The 20,303-nt window shown below is 42.9% G+C and overlaps 5 non-coding genes and 6 pseudogenes across 5 annotated transcripts; all 11 read left to right on the forward strand.

The window, feature by feature from the left end:
• Window positions 1-711: 711 nt before the first annotated feature.
• Window positions 712-891, forward strand: LOC146618437 (U2 spliceosomal RNA; annotated as a pseudogene).
• Window positions 892-2,792: 1,901 nt separating this feature from the next.
• Window positions 2,793-2,905, forward strand: LOC146618438 (U5 spliceosomal RNA). The gene has a single exon (XR_014906836.1). It is a non-coding gene; the product is annotated as a U5 spliceosomal RNA (small nuclear RNA).
• Window positions 2,906-4,010: 1,105 nt separating this feature from the next.
• On the forward strand, window positions 4,011-4,190 carry LOC146618439 (U2 spliceosomal RNA; annotated as a pseudogene).
• Window positions 4,191-6,092: 1,902 nt separating this feature from the next.
• On the forward strand, window positions 6,093-6,205 carry LOC146618440 (U5 spliceosomal RNA). The gene has a single exon (XR_014906838.1). It is a non-coding gene; the product is annotated as a U5 spliceosomal RNA (small nuclear RNA).
• Window positions 6,206-7,310: 1,105 nt separating this feature from the next.
• Window positions 7,311-7,490, forward strand: LOC146618441 (U2 spliceosomal RNA; annotated as a pseudogene).
• A 1,902-nt stretch (window positions 7,491-9,392) lies between these two features.
• On the forward strand, window positions 9,393-9,505 carry LOC146618442 (U5 spliceosomal RNA). Its single transcript, XR_014906839.1, has one exon. It is a non-coding gene; the product is annotated as a U5 spliceosomal RNA (small nuclear RNA).
• A 1,105-nt stretch (window positions 9,506-10,610) lies between these two features.
• Window positions 10,611-10,790, forward strand: LOC146618443 (U2 spliceosomal RNA; annotated as a pseudogene).
• Window positions 10,791-12,695: 1,905 nt separating this feature from the next.
• LOC146618444 (U5 spliceosomal RNA) lies at window positions 12,696-12,808 on the forward strand. The gene has a single exon (XR_014906840.1). It is a non-coding gene; the product is annotated as a U5 spliceosomal RNA (small nuclear RNA).
• A 1,080-nt stretch (window positions 12,809-13,888) lies between these two features.
• Window positions 13,889-14,068, forward strand: LOC146618445 (U2 spliceosomal RNA; annotated as a pseudogene).
• Window positions 14,069-15,983: 1,915 nt separating this feature from the next.
• Window positions 15,984-16,096, forward strand: LOC146618446 (U5 spliceosomal RNA). Its single transcript, XR_014906841.1, has one exon. It is a non-coding gene; the product is annotated as a U5 spliceosomal RNA (small nuclear RNA).
• Window positions 16,097-17,201: 1,105 nt separating this feature from the next.
• LOC146618447 (U2 spliceosomal RNA) lies at window positions 17,202-17,298 on the forward strand (annotated as a pseudogene).
• Window positions 17,299-20,303: the final 3,005 nt, after the last annotated feature.

Raw genomic sequence — 20,303 nt, forward strand, 5'->3', positions numbered from 1 at the left:
ATGGCTGAAAATACTATGCAGTGTGCAGCCTCAGGTGATGAACTCATTATACACATAAAACATAACCTATACATTTACACATACCTAGAAGACAAAGTGCAGCAGCAAAATCAGTGTCACACAGCAACAGCAGGCCTCTCCTCATCCCTGTTTAGCACAAGTAAGGACCACATAAACGGATGGTGTAACAGATAAAACGCAGTTCCAATTACTATTTTTCTCGTTCAAAGCAATCAAAAACACTTTGGGAGCTTTTAGCCATGAGAACTAATACTTAGCAAAGAAAAATACACCAAATTTAAATGTATAATTTAGTACAGGGAGAGGAGCTACAGAAAGTGTGCCTCACCAGTGTGGAGTCCATGCAGCTCTGGCTGGGAAACCCCACACACGCAACATGTTTACAAGTGGCGTCACACTGATTAATGCCCCACTTCAACAGTGACACGTGGAACCTTAGTTTTACATAAATTAAATTTACACAATAAAAAATAAATAAACTATATACAATACAGTTTTGAGAATGTTCACACTCAGTATATTATATCTCAGCTACACGCACAGTTCCAGGAAGCTCCGCAGGCCTCTGAGGTACTGTAGGTGGGCGGAGATTTGAAGCGGCTCCCTCCCTGTGAGCCAAGTGAAAGAGCGCTCCGTCACAGGCGAGAAGTGTCCCGAGAAGGCGGCTCAGCCAGGAACCTGCGGGAGGCCATCGCTTCTCGGCCTTTTGGCTAAGTATCTGTTCTTATCAGTTTAATATCTGATACGCCCCCGATTTGGGGGCAACGTATTAAATGCATTTTTAGAACAGGGAGCCGAATAAGGGGCTCGCTCCGTTCGCTCCACGCATCGACCCGGTATTGCAGCGCCTCCGGGAACGGTGCCCCCTTTGCTGACTTTGTGCAAAAGCAAGAAAGCCAAACAAAGTAAGGTCGGCCAAACCAAGAGCCAGAAAGCAGCCGCAAGCGGCGAAAGTGCAGGGATAGAAGCTCAGAGAAATAAGGAAAAAAACTGGGAAGATAGCGAGGAACTGAATATATTATTAAAGGAACAGGAGGTTTTGTTTCAGGAGAGGGCGAAAACAAGAATGTTTAAATTTATGCAGGAGGAGTATATGCAACAGGAGAAGTGCTCGGCCTATTTTTTTGCTCAAATGAAAAAGAAAGAGGAAAAAGGGGCAATTATGGAACTGGAAAGGGAAGGGAAATCGGTTACTGGACGGGATAATATTTTGAAGATGGTAGAGGAGTACTACAGTTCATTGTTTGGTGTGGAAGAAGTAGATAGAGGGGCTCAAGAAATGGTTTTAGGTTTTCTGAAAGAGAGGTTACCAGAGGACGCAAGGAAGCTTTTGGAAAGGAGCATAACAAACCACGAACTATACGAGGCGATAAAGACAATGAAGAATAACAAGGTACCTGGGATAGATGGACTCACAAAGGAGTTTTACATCACCTTTTGGGATCTCATCGGAGACCACTTGTTGGAGGTATTTGAAGAAATGTGTGAAACGGGTAGAATGCCAAAGAGTATGAGGACGGGTGTGATAAGTTTTCTACATAAGAAAGGCTCACCTGCTGTGCTTTCAAATTATAGGCCTCTTTCAATGGTCTGCGTGGACTACAAAATTTTGAGTCGAACTCTAGCAAGACGCCTGGCCCGAGTCTTGCCTGCTATTATTAATGCAGACCAGACATGCGGGGTAAAGGGCAGGCAGATTGGTTGGAACTTACAATTACATAGAGATGTGCTTACATACGTCGAAGAGAGGAACTTGACAACAATATGCGTAACACTTGATCAGGAAAAAGCTTTTGATAGGGTCAATCATGATTTCTTATGGAGGGTGATGAGAAATTTTGATATAGGAGGTAAATTTTTGAATTGGATAAGTATGATGTATACTGACATAATTTGCAAGATAAAGATAAATGGACACTTAACAGAGGAAGTACAACAAACGAGAGGGCTACGGCAGGGTTGCCCCCTGTCCGCCCTACTCTATGTTATATATGTAGAACCTCTAGCATGTGCAATAAGAGGAAACGAGAAAATTAGAGGAGTGCCCTTGCCAGGGGGGAGGTGTTGAAGATCTCCCAGTACGCTGACGACACAGTTCTTTACTTGGAAGACGATGGAAGTGTGAGGGAGATGATACGAACAATACAGACCTTTGAGAGCGCTGCGGGGTCAAAGGTCAATGAGGAGAAATCAAAATATAAATTTTTGGGACGATGGGCAGGTAGGAGACAGACGCTTTGCGGGCTTTCTTTGTGTGAAGGGTCCATGCAGGTCCTGGGCATTGATTTTGGAAATCCAGCAAATTACAACTGGGATTTGAAGATAGCGAAGATCTTAAAGAAATTGGGGATGTGGTCAAAAAGAAAGCTCACTATAACTGGCAAAGTTTTGGCCGTAAAAGCTGACATCTTACCTGCCCTACTCCATTTGGCATATGTCTTTCCAATGCCACAGACTCATAGGAAGGTGCTAACACGGGGAATTTTTAAATTAATATGGGGGGGGGTATGAATATGTAAAAGAACAACTATGTATCAGACAATATCAAAAGGTGGGAGGGATGTCCCATACATCCCTTTGAAATTGGATGTGATGTATTACAGTAACATATGTGATCCTCTCCAGTCACCCCTTTCCTGTCAAAGTGGAACTCTGGAGCAGAGCAGGCGGGGCCTGAGATCTGCCCCTTCAGCCAAGCAAACAGGGCCTACCGTGACGCCGGAAGCCGGGACGAGGAGTCACTGCGGCTTCCTGCGAGGCCAAAGAAACACACACTCTGGCTTCTCTTCAAAACGTACAAGTCTTTCGCCTTTTACTAAAGACTTCCGTGGAGAGTGAGGCTAAGGAGTTGCACCTATTTTTGGCAGGGTCTGCCGTCTGGCTGGCCCCTCTCCTCGTTGTTCAAAAGAACAAATAGAAGAACGCGCGTGTAGCAGATTTCAAATGGTTGACTGCGTTGTGACGACAGACACAGACTGGCTGGAAACTGGATTTATTTCTAAAAGACAAAGTGCAGCAGCAAAATCAGTGTCACACAGCAACAGCAGGCCTCTCCTCATCCCAGTGTGGAGTCCATGCAGCTCTGCTTACAATATATAAAAGAAAATACAATCTATCAAAACAACGATTCTCCCAACAGCCACTTTAAAGTCAAATGTTATAGTGGGGTAAAACAGAGACAAATATGAAGCCACTAATAATAACTTGTAATATTTAAATCCCCACTAAGATGGATCAATTACACAATACATATTCAAACAACTTTAACTTTTCTCAACATGGCTGAAAATACTATGCAGTGTGCAGCCTCAGGTGATGAACTCATTATACACATAAAACATAACCTATACATTTACACATACCTAGAAGACAAAGTGCAGCAGCAAAATCAGTGTCACACAGCAACAGCAGGCCTCTCCTCATCCCTGTTTAGCACAAGTAAGGACCACATAAACGGATGGTGTAACAGATAAAACGCAGTTCCAATTACTATTTTTCTCGTTCAAAGCAATCAAAAACACTTTGGGAGCTTTTAGCCATGAGAACTAATACTTAGCAAAGAAAAATACACCAAATTTAAATGTATAATTTAGTACAGGGAGAGGAGCTACAGAAAGTGTGCCTCACCAGTGTGGAGTCCATGCAGCTCTGGCTGGGAAACCCCACACACGCAACATGTTTACAAGTGGCGTCACACTGATTAATGCCCCACTTCAACAGTGACACGTGGAACCTTAGTTTTACATAAATTAAATTTACACAATAAAAAATAAATAAACTATATACAATACAGTTTTGAGAATGTTCACACTCAGTATATTATATCTCAGCTACACGCACAGTTCCAGGAAGCTCCGCAGGCCTCTGAGGTACTGTAGGTGGGCGGAGATTTGAAGCGGCTCCCTCCCTGTGAGCCAAGTGAAAGAGCGCACCGTCACAAGCGAGAAGTGTCCCGAGAAGGCGGCTCAGCCAGGAACCTGCGGGAGGCCATCGCTTCTCGGCCTTTTGGCTAAGTATCTGTTCTTATCAGTTTAATATCTGATACGCCCCCGATTTGGGGGCAATGTACTAAACGCATTTTTAGAACAGGGAGCCGAATAAGGGGCTCGCTCCGTTCGCTCCACGCATCGACCCGGTATTGCAGCGCCTCCGGGAACGGTGCCCCCTTTGCTGACTTTGTGCAAAAGCAAGAAAGCCAAACAAAGTAAGGTCGGCCAAACCAAGAGCCAGAAAGCAGCCGCAAGCGGCGAAAGTGCAGGGATAGAAGCTCAGAGAAATAAGGAAAAAAACTGGGAAGATAGCGAGGAACTGAATATATTATTAAAGGAACAGGAGGTTTTGTTTCAGGAGAGGGCGAAAACAAGAATGTTTAAATTTATGCAGGAGGAGTATATGCAACAGGAGAAGTGCTCGGCCTATTTTTTTGCTCAAATGAAAAAGAAAGAGGAAAAAGGGGCAATTATGGAACTGGAAAGGGAAGGGAAATCGGTTACTGGACGGGATAATATTTTGAAGATGGTAGAGGAGTACTACAGTTCATTGTTTGGTGTGGAAGAAGTAGATAGAGGGGCTCAAGAAATGGTTTTAGGTTTTCTGAAAGAGAGGTTACCAGAGGACGCAAGGAAGCTTTTGGAAAGGAGCATAACAAACCACGAACTATACGAGGCGATAAAGACAATGAAGAATAACAAGGTACCTGGGATAGATGGACTCACAAAGGAGTTTTACATCACCTTTTGGGATCTCATCGGAGACCACTTGTTGGAGGTATTTGAAGAAATGTGTGAAACGGGTAGAATGCCAAAGAGTATGAGGACGGGTGTGATAAGTTTTCTACATAAGAAAGGCTCACCTGCTGTGCTTTCAAATTATAGGCCTCTTTCAATGGTCTGCGTGGACTACAAAATTTTGAGTCGAACTCTAGCAAGACGCCTGGCACGAGTCTTGCCTGCTATTATTAATGCAGACCAGACATGCGGGGTAAAGGGCAGGCAGATTGGTTGGAACTTACAATTACATAGAGATGTGCTTACATACATCGAAGAGAGGAACTTGACAACAATATGCGTAACACTTGATCAGGAAAAAGCTTTTGATAGGGTCAATCATGATTTCTTATGGAGGGTGATGAGAAATTTTGATATAGGAGGTAAATTTTTGAATTGGATAAGTATGATGTATACTGACATAATTTGCAAGATAAAGATAAATGGACACTTAACAGAGGAAGTACAACAAACGAGAGGGCTACGGCAGGGTTGCCCCCTGTCCGCCCTACTCTATGTTATATATGTAGAACCTCTAGCATGTGCAATAAGAGGAAACGAGAAAATTAGAGGAGTGCCCTTGCCAGGGGGGAGGTGTTGAAGATCTCCCAGTACGCTGACGACACAGTTCTTTACTTGGAAGACGATGGAAGTGTGAGGGAGATGATACGAACAATACAGACCTTTGAGAGCGCTGCGGGGTCAAAGGTCAATGAGGAGAAATCAAAATATAAATTTTTGGGACGATGGGCAGGTAGGAGACAGACGCTTTGCGGGCTTTCTTTGTGTGAAGGGTCCATGCAGGTCCTGGGCATTGATTTTGGAAATCCAGCAAATTACAACTGGGATTTGAAGATAGCGAAGATCTTAAAGAAATTGGGGATGTGGTCAAAAAGAAAGCTCACTATAACTGGCAAAGTTTTGGCCGTAAAAGCTGACATCTTACCTGCCCTACTCCATTTGGCATATGTCTTTCCAATGCCACAGACTCATAGGAAGGTGCTAACACGGGGAATTTTTAAATTAATATGGGGGGGGGGTATGAATATGTAAAAGAACAACTATGTATCAGACAATATCAAAAGGTGGGAGGGATGTCCAATACATCCCTTTGAAATTGGATGTGATGTATTACAGTAACATATGTGCTCCTCTCCAGTCACCCCTTTCCTGTCAAAGTGGAACTCTGGAGCAGAGCAGGCGGGGCCTGAGATCTGCCCCTTCAGCCAAGCAAACAGGGCCTACCGTGACGCCGGAAGCCGGGACGAGGAGTCACTGCGGCTTCCTGCGAGGCCAAAGAAACACACACTCTGGCTTCTCTTCAAAACGTACAAGTCTTTCGCCTTTTACTAAAGACTTCCGTGGAGAGTGAGGCTAAGGAGTTGCACCTATTTTTGGCAGGGTCTGCCGTCTGGCTGGCCCCTCTCCTCGTTGTTCAAAAGAACAAATAGAAGAACGCGCGTGTAGCAGATTTCAAATGGTTGACTGCGTTGTGACGACAGACACAGACTGGCTGGAAACTGGATTTATTTCTAAAAGACAAAGTGCAGCAGCAAAATCAGTGTCACACAGCAACAGCAGGCCTCTCCTCATCCCAGTGTGGAGTCCATGCAGCTCTGCTTACAATATATAAAAGAAAATACAATCTATCAAAACAACGATTCTCCCAACAGCCACTTTAAAGTCAAATGTTATAGTGGGGTAAAACAGAGACAAATATGAAGCCACTAATAATAACTTGTAATATTTAAATCCCCACTAAGATGGATCAATTACACAATACATATTCAAACAACTTTAACTTTTCTCAACATGGCTGAAAATACTATGCAGTGTGCAGCCTCAGGTGATGAACTCATTATACACATAAAACATAACCTATACATTTACACATACCTAGAAGACAAAGTGCAGCAGCAAAATCAGTGTCACACAGCAACAGCAGGCCTCTCCTCATCCCTGTTTAGCACAAGTAAGGACCACATAAACGGATGGTGTAACAGATAAAACGCAGTTCCAATTACTATTTTTCTCGTTCAAAGCAATCAAAAACACTTTGGGAGCTTTTAGCCATGAGAACTAATACTTAGCAAAGAAAAATACACCAAATTTAAATGTATAATTTAGTACAGGGAGAGGAGCTACAGAAAGTGTGCCTCACCAGTGTGGAGTCCATGCAGCTCTGGCTGGGAAACCCCACACACGCAACATGTTTACAAGTGGCGTCACACTGATTAATGCCCCACTTCAACAGTGACACGTGGAACCTTAGTTTTACATAAATTAAATTTACACAATAAAAAATAAATAAACTATATACAATACAGTTTTGAGAATGTTCACACTCAGTATATTATATCTCAGCTACACGCACAGTTCCAGGAAGCTCCGCAGGCCTCTGAGGTACTGTAGGTGGGCGGAGATTTGAAGCGGCTCCCTCCCTGTGAGCCAAGTGAAAGAGCGCACCGTCACAAGCGAGAAGTGTCCCGAGAAGGCGGCTCAGCCAGGAACCTGCGGGAGGCCATCGCTTCTCGGCCTTTTGGCTAAGTATCTGGTCTTATCAGTTTAATATCTGATACGCCCCCGATTTGGGGGCAACGTATTAAACGCATTTTTAGAACAGGGAGCCGAATAAGGGGCTCGCTCCGTTCGCTCCACGCATCCACCCGGTATTGCAGCGCCTCCGGGAACGGTGCCCCCTTTGCTGACTTTGTGCAAAAGCAAGAAAGCCAAACAAAGTAAGGTCGGCCAAACCAAGAGCCAGAAAGCAGCCGCAAGCGGCGAAAGTGCAGGGATAGAAGCTCAGAGAAATAAGGAAAAAAACTGGGAAGATAGCGAGGAACTGAATATATTATTAAAGGAACAGGAGGTTTTGTTTCAGGAGAGGGCGAAAACAAGAATGTTTAAATTTATGCAGGAGGAGTATATGCAACAGGAGAAGTGCTCGGCCTATTTTTTTGCTCAAATGAAAAAGAAAGAGGAAAAAGGGGCAATTATGGAACTGGAAAGGGAAGGGAAATCGGTTACTGGACGGGATAATATTTTGAAGATGGTAGAGGAGTACTACAGTTCATTGTTTGGTGTGGAAGAAGTAGATAGAGGGGCTCAAGAAATGGTTTTAGGTTTTCTGAAAGAGAGGTTACCAGAGGACGCAAGGAAGCTTTTGGAAAGGAGCATAACAAACCACGAACTATACGAGGCGATAAAGACAATGAAGAATAACAAGGTACCTGGGATAGATGGACTCACAAAGGAGTTTTACATCACCTTTTGGGATCTCATCGGAGACCACTTGTTGGAGGTATTTGAAGAAATGTGTGAAACGGGTAGAATGCCAAAGAGTATGAGGACGGGTGTGATAAGTTTTCTACATAAGAAAGGCTCACCTGCTGTGCTTTCAAATTATAGGCCTCTTTCAATGGTCTGCGTGGACTACAAAATTTTGAGTTGAACTCTAGCAAGACGCCTGGCACGAGTCTTGCCTGCTATTATTAATGCAGACCAGACATGCGGGGTAAAGGGCAGGCAGATTGGTTGGAACTTACAATTACATAGAGATGTGCTTACATACATCGAAGAGAGGAACTTGACAACAATATGCGTAACACTTGATCAGGAAAAAGCTTTTGATAGGGTCAATCATGATTTCTTATGGAGGGTGATGAGAAATTTTGATATAGGAGGTAAATTTTTGAATTGGATAAGTATGATGTATACTGACATAATCTGCAAGATAAAGATAAATGGACACTTAACAGAGGAAGTACAACAAACGAGAGGGCTACGGCAGGGTTGCCCCCTGTCCGCCCTACTCTATGTTATATATGTAGAACCTCTAGCATGTGCAATAAGAGGAAACGAGAAAATTAGAGGAGTGCCCTTGCCAGGGGGGAGGTGTTGAAGATCTCCCAGTACGCTGACGACACAGTTCTTTACTTGGAAGACGATGGAAGTGTGAGGGAGATGATACGAACAATACAGACCTTTGAGAGCGCTGCGGGGTCAAAGGTCAATGAGGAGAAATCAAAATATAAATTTTTGGGACGATGGGCAGGTAGGAGACAGACGCTTTGCGGGCTTTCTTTGTGTGAAGGGTCCATGCAGGTCCTGGGCATTGATTTTGGAAATCCAGCAAATTACAACTGGGATTTGAAGATAGCGAAGATCTTAAAGAAATTGGGGATGTGGTCAAAAAGAAAGCTCACTATAACTGGCAAAGTTTTGGCCGTAAAAGCTGACATCTTACCTGCCCTACTCCATTTGGCATATGTCTTTCCAATGCCACAGACTCATAGGAAGGTGCTAACACGGGGAATTTTTAAATTAATATGGGGGGGGGGTATGAATATGTAAAAGAACAACTATGTATCAGACAATATCAAAAGGTGGGAGGGATGTCCAATACATCCCTTTGAAATTGGATGTGATGTATTACAGTAACATATGTGCTCCTCTCCAGTCACCCCTTTCCTGTCAAAGTGGAACTCTGGAGCAGAGCAGGCGGGGCCTGAGATCTGCCCCTTCAGCCAAGCAAACAGGGCCTACCGTGACGCCGGAAGCCGGGACGAGGAGTCACTGCGGCTTCCTGCGAGGCCAAAGAAACACACACTCTGGCTTCTCTTCAAAACGTACAAGTCTTTCGCCTTTTACTAAAGACTTCCGTGGAGAGTGAGGCTAAGGAGTTGCACCTATTTTTGGCAGGGTCTGCCGTCTGGCTGGCCCCTCTCCTCGTTGTTCAAAAGAACAAATAGAAGAACGCGCGTGTAGCAGATTTCAAATGGTTGACTGCGTTGTGACGACAGACACAGACTGGCTGGAAACTGGATTTATTTCTAAAAGACAAAGTGCAGCAGCAAAATCAGTGTCACACAGCAACAGCAGGCCTCTCCTCATCCCAGTGTGGAGTCCATGCAGCTCTGCTTACAATATATAAAAGAAAATACAATCTATCAAAACAACGATTCTCCCAACAGCCACTTTAAAGTCAAATGTTATAGTGGGGTAAAACAGAGACAAATATGAAGCCACTAATAATAACTTGTAATATTTAAATCCCCACTAAGATGGATCAATTACACAATACATATTCAAACAACTTTAACTTTTCTCAACATGGCTGAAAATACTATGCAGTGTGCAGCCTCAGGTGATGAACTCATTATACACATAAAACATAACCTATACATTTACACATACCTAGAAGACAAAGTGCAGCAGCAAAATCAGTGTCACACAGCAACAGCAGGCCTCTCCTCATCCCTGTTTAGCACAAGTAAGGACCACATAAACGGATGGTGTAACAGATAAAACGCAGTTCCAATTACTATTTTTCTCGTTCAAAGCAATCAAAAACACTTTGGGAGCTTTTAGCCATGAGAACTAATACTTAGCAAAGAAAAATACACCAAATTTAAATGTATAATTTAGTACAGGGAGAGGAGCTACAGAAAGTGTGCCTCACCAGTGTGGAGTCCATGCAGCTCTGGCTGGGAAACCCCACACACGCAACATGTTTACAAGTGGCGTCACACTGATTAATGCCCCACTTCAACAGTGACACGTGGAACCTTAGTTTTACATAAATTAAATTTACACAATAAAAAATAAATAAACTATATACAATACAGTTTTGAGAATGTTCACACTCAGTATATTATATCTCAGCTACACGCACAGTTCCAGGAAGCTCCGCAGGCCTCTGAGGTACTGTAGGTGGGCGGAGATTTGAAGCGGCTCCCTCCCTGTGAGCCAAGTGAAAGAGCGCACCGTCACAAGCGAGAAGTGTCCCGAGAAGGCGGCTCAGCCAGGAACCTGCGGGAGGCCATCGCTTCTCGGCCTTTTGGCTAAGTATCTGGTCTTATCAGTTTAATATCTGATATGCCCCCGATTTGGGGGCAACGTATTAAACGCATTTTTAGAACAGGGAGCCGAATAAGGGGCTCGCTCCGTTCGCTCCACGCATCCACCCGGTATTGCAGCGCCTCCGGGAACGGTGCCCCCTTTGCTGACTTTGTGCAAAAGCAAGAAAGCCAAACAAAGTAAGGTCGGCCAAACCAAGAGCCAGAAAGCAGCCGCAAGCGGCGAAAGTGCAGGGATAGAAGCTCAGAGAAATAAGGAAAAAAACTGGGAAGATAGCGAGGAACTGAATATATTATTAAAGGAACAGGAGGTTTTGTTTCAGGAGAGGGCGAAAACAAGAATGTTTAAATTTATGCAGGAGGAGTATATGCAACAGGAGAAGTGCTCGGCCTATTTTTTTGCTCAAATGAAAAAGAAAGAGGAAAAAGGGGCAATTATGGAACTGGAAAGGGAAGGGAAATCGGTTACTGGACGGGATAATATTTTGAAGATGGTAGAGGAGTACTACAGTTCATTGTTTGGTGTGGAAGAAGTAGATAGAGGGGCTCAAGAAATGGTTTTAGGTTTTCTGAAAGAGAGGTTACCAGAGGACGCAAGGAAGCTTTTGGAAAGGAGCATAACAAACCACGAACTATACGAGGCGATAAAGACAATGAAGAATAACAAGGTACCTGGGATAGATGGACTCACAAAGGAGTTTTACATCACCTTTTGGGATCTCATCGGAGACCACTTGTTGGAGGTATTTGAAGAAATGTGTGAAACGGGTAGAATGCCAAAGAGTATGAGGACGGGTGTGATAAGTTTTCTACATAAGAAAGGCTCACCTGCTGTGCTTTCAAATTATAGGCCTCTTTCAATGGTCTGCGTGGACTACAAAATTTTGAGTTGAACTCTAGCAAGACGCCTGGCACGAGTCTTGCCTGCTATTATTAATGCAGACCAGACATGCGGGGTAAAGGGCAGGCAGATTGGTTGGAACTTACAATTACATAGAGATGTGCTTACATACATCGAAGAGAGGAACTTGACAACAATATGCGTAACACTTGATCAGGAAAAAGCTTTTGATAGGGTCAATCATGATTTCTTATGGAGGGTGATGAGAAATTTTGATATAGGAGGTAAATTTTTGAATTGGATAAGTATGATGTATACTGACATAATCTGCAAGATAAAGATAAATGGACACTTAACAGAGGAAGTACAACAAACGAGAGGGCTACGGCAGGGTTGCCCCCTGTCCGCCCTACTCTATGTTATATATGTAGAACCTCTAGCATGTGCAATAAGAGGAAACGAGAAAATTAGAGGAGTGCCCTTGCCAGGGGGGAGGTGTTGAAGATCTCCCAGTACGCTGACGACACAGTTCTTTACTTGGAAGATGATGGAAGTGTGAGGGAGATGATACGAACAATACAGACCTTTGAGAGCGCTGCGGGGTCAAAGGTCAATGAGGAGAAATCAAAATATAAATTTTTGGGACGATGGGCAGGTAGGAGACAGACGCTTTGCGGGCTTTCTTTGTGTGAAGGGTCCATGCAGGTCCTGGGCATTGATTTTGGAAATCCAGCAAATTACAACTGGGATTTGAAGATAGCGAAGATCTTAAAGAAATTGGGGATGTGGTCAAAAAGAAAGATCACTATAACTGGCAAAGTTTTGGCCGTAAAAGCTGACATCTTACCTGCCCTACTCCATTTGGCATATGTCTTTCCAATGCCACAGACTCATAGGAAGGTGCTAACACGGGGAATTTTTAAATTAATATCGGGGGGGGGGGGTATGAATATGTAAAAGAACAACTATGTATCAGACAATATCAAAAGGTGGGAGGGATGTCCCATACATCCCTTTGAAATTGGATGTGATGTATTACAGTAACATATGTGATCCTCTCCAGTCACCCCTTTCCTGTCAAAGTGGAACTCTGGAGCAGAGCAGGCGGGGCCTGAGATCTGCCCCTTCAGCCAAGCAAACAGGGCCTACCGTGACGCCGGAAGCCGGGACGAGGAGTCACTGCGGCTTCCTGCGAGGCCAAAGAAACACACACTCTGGCTTCTCTTCAAAACGTACAAGTCTTTCGCCTTTTACTAAAGACTTCCGTGGAGAGTGAGGCTAAGGAGTTGCACCTATTTTTGGCAGGGTCTGCCGTCTGGCTGGCCCCTCTCCTCGTTGTTCAAAAGAAGAAATAGAAGAACGCGCGTGTAGCAGATTTCAAATGGTTGACTGCGTTGTGACGACAGACACAGACTGGCTGGAAACTGGATTTATTTCTAAAAGACAAAGTGCAGCAGCAGGCCTCTCCTCATCCCAGTGTGGAGTCCATGCAGCTCTGCTTACAATATATAAAAGAAAATACAATCTATCAAAACAACGATTCTCCCAACAGCCACTTTAAAGTCAAATGTTATAGTGGGGTAAAACAGAGACAAATATGAAGCCACTAATAATAACTTGTAATATTTAAATCCCCACTAAGATGGATCAATTACACAATACATATTCAAACAACTTTAACTTTTCTCAACATGGCTGAAAATACTATGCAGTGTGCAGCCTCAGGTGATGAACTCATTATACACATAAAACATAACCTATACATTTACACATACCTAGAAGACAAAGTGCAGCAGCAAAATCAGTGTCACACAGCAACAGCAGGCCTCTCCTCATCCCTGTTTAGCACAAGTAAGGACCACATAAACGGATGGTGTAACAGATAAAACGCAGTTCCAATTACTATTTTTCTCGTTCAAAGCAATCAAAAACACTTTGGGAGCTTTTAGCCATGAGAACTAATACTTAGCAAAGAAAAATACACCAAATTTAAATGTATAATTTAGTACAGGGAGAGGAGCTACAGAAAGTGTGCCTCACCAGTGTGGAGTCCATGCAGCTCTGGCTGGGAAACCCCACACACGCAACATGTTTACAAGTGGCGTCACACTGATTAATGCCCCACTTCAACAGTGACACGTGGAACCTTAGTTTTACATAAATTAAATTTACACAATAAAAAATAAATAAACTATATACAATACAGTTTTGAGAATGTTCACACTCAGTATATTATATCTCAGCTACACGCACAGTTCCAGGAAGCTCCGCAGGCCTCTGAGGTACTGTAGGTGGGCGGAGATTTGAAGCGGCTCCCTCCCTGTGAGCCAAGTGAAAGAGCGCACCGTCACAAGCGAGAAGTGTCCCGAGAAGGCGGCTCAGCCAGGAACCTGCGGGAGGCCATCGCTTCTCGGCCTTTTGGCTAAGTATCTGTTCTTATCAGTTTAATATCTGATACGCCCCCGATTTGGGGGCAACGTATTAAACGCATTTTTAGAACAGGGAGCCGAATAAGGGGCTCGCTCCGTTCGCTCCACGCATCGACCCGGTATTGCAGCGCCTCCGGGAACGGTGCCCCCTTTGCTGACTTTGTGCAAAAGCAAGAAAGCCAAACAAAGTAAGGTCGGCCAAACCAAGAGCCAGAAAGCAGCCGCAAGCGGCGAAAGTGCAGGGATAGAAGCTCAGAGAAATAAGGAAAAAAACTGGGAAGATAGCGAGGAACTGAATATATTATTAAAGGAACAGGAGGTTTTGTTTCAGGAGAGGGCGAAAACAAGAATGTTTAAATTTATGCAGGAGGAGTATATGCAACAGGAGAAGTGCTCGGCCTATTTTTTTGCTCAAATGAAAAAGAAAGAGGAAAAAGGGGCAATTATGGAACTGGAAAGGGAAGGGAAATCGGTTACTGGACGGGATAATATTTTGAAGATGGTAGAGGAGTACTACAGTTCATTGTTTGGTGTGGAAGAAGTAGATAGAGGGGCTCAAGAAATGGTTTTAGGTTTTCTGAAAGAGAGGTTACCAGAGGACGCAAGGAAGCTTTTGGAAAGGAGCATAACAAACCACGAACTATACGAGGCGATAAAGACAATGAAGAATAACAAGGTACCTGGGATAGATGGACTCACAAAGGAGTTTTACATCACCTTTTGGGATCTCATCGGAGACCACTTGTTGGAGGTATTTGAAGAAATGTGTGAAACGGGTAGAATGCCAAAGAGTATGAGGACGGGTGTGATAAGTTTTCTACATAAGAAAGGCTCACCTGCTGTGCTTTCAAATTATAGGCCTCTTTCAATGGTCTGCGTGGACTACAAAATTTTGAGTCGAACTCTAGCAAGACGCCTGGCACGAGTCTTGCCTGCTATTATTAATGCAGACCAGACATGCGGGGTAAAGGGCAGGCAGATTGGTTGGAACTTACAATTACATAGAGATGTGCTTACATACATCGAAGAGAGGAACTTGACAACAATATGCGTAACACTTGATCAGGAAAAAGCTTTTGATAGGGTCAATCATGATTTCTTATGGAGGGTGATGAGAAATTTTGATATAGGAGGTAAATTTTTGAATTGGATAAGTATGATGTATACTGACATAATTTGCAAGATAAAGATAAATGGACACTTAACAGAGGAAGTACAACAAACGAGAGGGCTACGGCAGGGTTGCCCCCTGTCCGCCCTACTCTATGTTATATATGTAGAACCTCTAGCATGTGCAATAAGAGGAAACGAGAAAATTAGAGGAGTGCCCTTGCCAGGGGGGAGGTGTTGAAGATCTCCCAGTACGCTGACGACACAGTTCTTTACTTGGAAGACGATGGAAGTGTGAGGGAGATGATACGAACAATACAGACCTTTGAGAGCGCTGCGGGGTCAAAGGTCAATGAGGAGAAATCAAAATATAAATTTTTGGGACGATGGGCAGGTAGGAGACAGACGCTTTGCGGGCTTTCTTTGTGTGAAGGGTCCATGCAGGTCCTGGGCATTGATTTTGGAAATCCAGCAAATTACAACTGGGATTTGAAGATAGCGAAGATCTTAAAGAAATTGGGGATGTGGTCAAAAAGAAAGCTCACTATAACTGGCAAAGTTTTGGCCGTAAAAGCTGACATCTTACCTGCCCTACTCCATTTGGCATATGTCTTTCCAATGCCACAGACTCATAGGAAGGTGCTAACACGGGGAATTTTTAAATTAATATGGGGGGGGGGGGGGGGGGGGGGGTATGAATATGTAAAAGAACAACTATGTATCAGACAATATCAAAAGGTGGGAGGGATGTCCCATACATCCCTTTGAAATTGGATGTGATGTATTACAGTAACATATGTGATCCTCTCCAGTCACCCCTTTCCTGTCAAAGTGGAACTCTGGAGCAGAGCAGGCGGGGCCTGAGATCTGCCCCTTCAGCCAAGCAAACAGGGCCTACCGTGACGCCGGAAGCCGGGACGAGGAGTCACTGCGGCTTCCTGCGAGGCCAAAGAAACACACACTCTGGCTTCTCTTCAAAACGTACAAGTCTTTCGCCTTTTACTAAAGACTTCCGTGGAGAGTGAGGCTAAGGAGTTGCACCTATTTTTGGCAGGGTCTGCCGTCTGGCTGGCCCCTCTCCTCGTTGTTCAAAAGAAGAAATAGAAGAACGCGCGTGTAGCAGATTTCAAATGGTTGACTGCGTTGTGACGACAGACACAGACTGGCTGGAAACTGGATTTATTTCTAAAAGACAAAGTGCAGCAGCAAAATCAGTGTCACACAGCAACAGCAGGCCTCTCCTCATCCCAGTGTGGAGTCCATGCAGCTCTGCTTACAATATATAAAAGAAAATACAATCTATCAAAACAACGATTCTCCCAACAGCCACTTTAAAGTCAAATGTTATAGTGGGGTAAAACAGAGACAAATATGAAGCCACTAATAATAACTTGTAATATTTAAATCCCCACTAAGATGGATCAATTACACAATACATATTCAAACAACTTTAACTTTTCTCAACATGGCTGAAAATACTATGCAGTGTGCAGCCTCAGGTGATGAACTCATTATACACATAAAACATAACCTATACATTTACACATACCTAGAAGACAAAGTGCAGCAGCAAAATCAGTGTCACACAGCAACAGCAGGCCTCTCCTCATCCCTGTTTAGCACAAGTAAGGACCACATAAACGGATGGTGTAACAGATAAAACGCAGTTCCAATTACTATTTTTCTCGTTCAAAGCAATCAAAAACACTTTGGGAGCTTTTAGCCATGAGAACTAATACTTAGCAAAGAAAAATACACCAAATTTAAATGTATAATTTAGTACAGGGAGAGGAGCTACAGAAAGTGTGCCTCACCAGTGTGGAGTCCATGCAGCTCTGGCTGGGAAACCCCACACACGCAACATGTTTACAAGTGGCGTCACACTGATTAATGCCCCACTTCAACAGTGACACGTGGAACCTTAGTTTTACATAAATTAAATTTACACAATAAAAAATAAATAAACTATATACAATACAGTTTTGAGAATGTTCACACTCAGTATATTATATCTCAGCTACACGCACAGTTCCAGGAAGCTCCGCAGGCCTCTGAGGTACTGTAGGTGGGCGGAGATTTGAAGCGGCTCCCTCCCTGTGAGCCAAGTAAAAGAGCGCTCCGTCACAGGCGAGAAGTGTCCCGAGAAGGCGGCTCAGCCAGGAACCTGCGGGAGGCCATCGCTTCTCGGCCTTTTGGCTAAGATCAAGTGTAGTATCTGTTCTTATCAGTTTCTAGAGATCTTCTCTTTATGGGTGAAAGTAAAAGAACTTTATGGAAAAAAAGGGGATTGGTGGGAGGATGTAAAATGCAAGATAAAAAAATTTTTAATTGGATGCACCTACATAGGAAATTACCTGTAAGGACTACGATGTATGCACATAATTTGGGGAAGTTAAAAGAATGTCCGAGGGATAATTGCACAGAGGAAGAAACGATTGAACATGTCCTATGGGGGTGCAAATATGCAAAAAAGGTATGGGCTGGAATGAAGAGGAGGTATAAGGGACTAGAGGCTTTGACATATGAGGAAATAACTTATCTTAGGCCTAAGGATAAAAAGGAGGAAAATAAAATACGTTGTATGTTGTTATCAATTACAAAACTTAAGATATGGAGGGCAAGACAGGGGTATATAAGGGGGGGGTATGAATGGAAAGAGATGGGAACAATAAAGGATATAGAGAGGGAATTTGAGGGGATATATCGGCATGAATTACAAAGATGGGGAATAGACACGATTAAGGACAGGTGGAAGGATTATTATGAATGATGTAAAAGATGTTTTTGTGAAATATGAAAAGTATTCAATGGAATGTTGAGCAAATGGAAATGTAAGATGGTGTTGTAAGTAAAAATAAAAAAGGAAAAAAAAAAAAAAAAAAATCTGTTCTTATCAGGAGGCGTCAACGGCTGCCGAAGATCACCTTAACGAGGAGAGAGCTGGGAGCAAGGAAGGCGGAGTAGAGCAGAGGAATAAGGAGGAAGGAACATTACGTGAATCGGACGCCGAGAGAGAGAAACAAGCAGAGGACGGACAGGTGTGGGCAGTAGTAGCGAAGCCGCGGAGAAAATCAGCAAAGAGGCGGAGAAAGGTGAGCTCAGGTGCTTCTCCAGAAGAGACAAAAACGGAAAATAAAGAGGATAGGGAGGAACGGATCGAGCAGGTGGAAAATACGGAGGGACATGTTTTGAGGGGTACACAGACTGAATGCATGCATACCCCCTTAAGTGACTTCACTAGTGATGGGGATACGGGGGAAGAGGCTGAAAGCGAAGAAAAATCGGAAGATTCCTTTATTAAGAACTTATTGGCGCAGGTTAATATGAAGAGTTAAAAATGGGGATACTGAAATAAAACTCCTATGGTTTTGATTTGTTTTGGTTTTGTTTTTGAGACCCCCTTTTTTTTTTTATTTGATTTATGTTTTAAGACATGGGAAACTTTCGAATAATAACATTAAATGTAAGGGGACTTAGGAATGCTCGGAAAAGAAAAATGGTTTATGAATTTTTGTTGTATTATAAATTTGATGCCTGCTTGTTGCAGGAAGTACATTTAAAAGATGAGGGGGATGTTGATCTCTTTACGAAGGAATGGAGAGGAGGTGAATCGGTCTGGAGTATCGGGGGAGTACATGGGACTGGGGTAGGAGTGTTATGTGGAAATAAAAGTATACGAATAAAGGACAGTTATACTTTAATACAGGGAAGGGTTATGGTTGTAGATGTGGAAAAAAGTGGGACACAAAACCGTATAATAAATGTGTATGCATATGTGGATCCCAAATTAAGAAGAGAACTTCTTTCAAAAATGGACACTTGTTTTATGACAAGGAAAAATATTTTTGTGGGAGGGGATTTCAACTGTTCACTGGAGAAAATAAAAACTTCGCTCCCCTTTAAGACCTTTATAAAAAAATACGGTTTAATAGATGTAATGGCCACACTACAAGGGAAAAGAGTGGGGTACACATGGAAGAATACAAGAGGAATGGAAAGTAGATTAGATTACATCTTGATAGAGAAAAAGTGTAAAATAAAACAAGGGAAAATAATACCGGCTTTGTTCACAGATCATCAAATGATAGTGGTGGATTTGGAGATAGAAGGAATAGATTATGGAAAAGGATACTGGAAACTGAATAACGAAGTACTTATGGAAAAAGAATATAAGGAAAGGTTTGCAGAGCTCTTCCCTTTATGGGAGGAGATGGAAAGCTTATATAAAAATAAATTGGATTGGTGGGAGGATGTAAAAAACAAAATAAAAAAGTTCACGGTGGATTATTGTACGGAAAGGTCCAGCGTAAGGAAAGAGGAATTTCGTATATTGCAAAAAGAAATAGAATATACTTATACACTACAAAATGAAAAAGGAAACAACAAAAACATGGACGAGAAAATGGAAAGTTTAAGATTGAAGCAGGAAGAACTACTTGAAAGGAAGGCAAGGGCCGAAACATATAAGATAAAGCAGGAGGAGTATGAGGAGAACGAGAAATGTTCGGCCTTTTTCTTTAAAAAGATGAAAAGTAAGGAAAAAAAGGGAGTTATAATAAAATTAGAGAAGGATGGGAAAATGATAGAAGGAAAGGAAAATATGCTTAAAATGGCGAAGGAGTATTATGAGGTCTTGTTTAGAAAAGAAAAATTAGAGGGAGAAAAAGGGGATTTTTTCTTAAAGAAAATAAAAAAGAGATTAACGGGAGAAGAAAGCGACAGTTTAGAAGGGGAAGTTACAATAGGGGAGGCATATAAAGTATTAAAAGGAATGAAGGCAAACAAAGTGCCAGGGATAGATGGATTAACAAAGGAATTTTACGAAACTTTCTGGGGAATGGTGGGGATACATTTGTTGGGAGTTTTTAAGGAAATCATGGAGGGAAAGGAGATGACAGAGAGTATGAAGATGGGTGTGGTTTCTATTCTATTCAAGAAAGGTAACCCACAACAACTTGATAATTATAGACCGTTAACTATGCTATGTGTGGATTATAAGATCCTGAGTAGGATATTGGCAAATAGACTCGCGGGAGTAATGATGCAAATAGTGGAGAAGGATCAGACGTGTGGGGTCAGGGGGAGGCAAATGTCTTGGAACGTGCAACTACACAGAGACATACTCACATATGTTAGAGATAGAAATTTGCCAGCACTATGTGTGAGCCTAGATCAACAAAAGGCCTTTGATAGGGTAGATTATGATTTTTTGTGGAGGGTAATGCAGTATATGGGTTTGGGAGAGAAATTTAAAAAATGGGTAAAAAATTTATACAAC

This window comes from Diplotaxodon limnothrissa, linkage group LG14 (assembly GCF_057381915.1).
Source record: "Diplotaxodon limnothrissa isolate DT_005_m linkage group LG14, D_limnothrissa_male_GT1.1, whole genome shotgun sequence".
Classification (NCBI taxonomy): domain Eukaryota; kingdom Metazoa; phylum Chordata; class Actinopteri; order Cichliformes; family Cichlidae; genus Diplotaxodon; species Diplotaxodon limnothrissa.